Genomic DNA, 1,002 nt, shown 5'->3' with positions numbered 1-1,002 from the left:
TTGTTCTGGGTCTGATGAGACTTTATAGTATTACTACCCTCGAAACTTTAGTGAGTTCAGATCAGAATTTCATAGCCTGACTATCCCTCTTCTAAACACTTCTGGCCTTTATCCCTTGGTGTGTTACCGTGTATTCTGGAGCATATTACTGAAATTCCCACTGAGTTTCTGGCATCTTGGAATATTGGACCTTTCCCTACAGGTTCCTATGAAAACTAAGTACTATACTCCTACAGCATACATTGTTATAATGAATTAAGTTTAATGCACACACAGTTGTATTATCTGTGTACTGTCCTTAGGAGTCCTGATAAAATAGTAACTTACCCTCACGCTGTCACTCTCTCACTTGTAGCTCATATCTACAATGCTGTCAACTCAGGTGGCTAAGATACAGGTCTCATTTTGAAGCCAGCCCTGGTAGAAATTTGAAAGATTCTATCTCCATCATAACCAGCAAAAGGTTGGGCTGGAGATATGGCTCAAGTTGTAGAGCATCCGCCAAGCCACTGATACTGTCCATTGCCCCAAAAAAGTCCGAATTTTGATTCCTATGTCTTCCTCTTATTAGATATCCATTTTGGAACCTCCTAGTCTGTTTCTTCCTGATTTCACAGTCTCTTCTCAGTGATAATGACTCAAGACTTGTAGAGGCTTCTATAGGTAAAAGAACTCATAGAATATCTCATTACGTGATAAGTAACAAGCGTTCTAAACAGTCTATAATGCTTTATTTGAAGAATTCTCTATTAGATACTCAACTTCCATCTTGATGCACTCCTGTCACCCACAGTAATTAACTCTGCAATGTGTCAGTTTAACAAAAATAATCAGCTCTAGCATCACACACAAAGGCAACAGCTTTATCCAGATCACCTAGCCAGCGCCTACAACTTTAACAATATCCCTTTGTATGTTCATGTCTACAATGCTGTTGATAGAAACCCAGGTTCTTTTGTATACTAAGCAAACATTCTTCACTTAGTTACATGCCCAACACAC

This window comes from Megascapheus bottae, chromosome 10 (assembly GCF_031878675.1).
Source record: "Megascapheus bottae isolate mThoBot1 chromosome 10, mThoBot2.hap1, whole genome shotgun sequence".
In the NCBI taxonomy this organism is placed as follows: Eukaryota; Metazoa; Chordata; class Mammalia; order Rodentia; family Geomyidae; genus Megascapheus; species Megascapheus bottae.
This window is presented reverse-complemented; position numbering follows the sequence as displayed.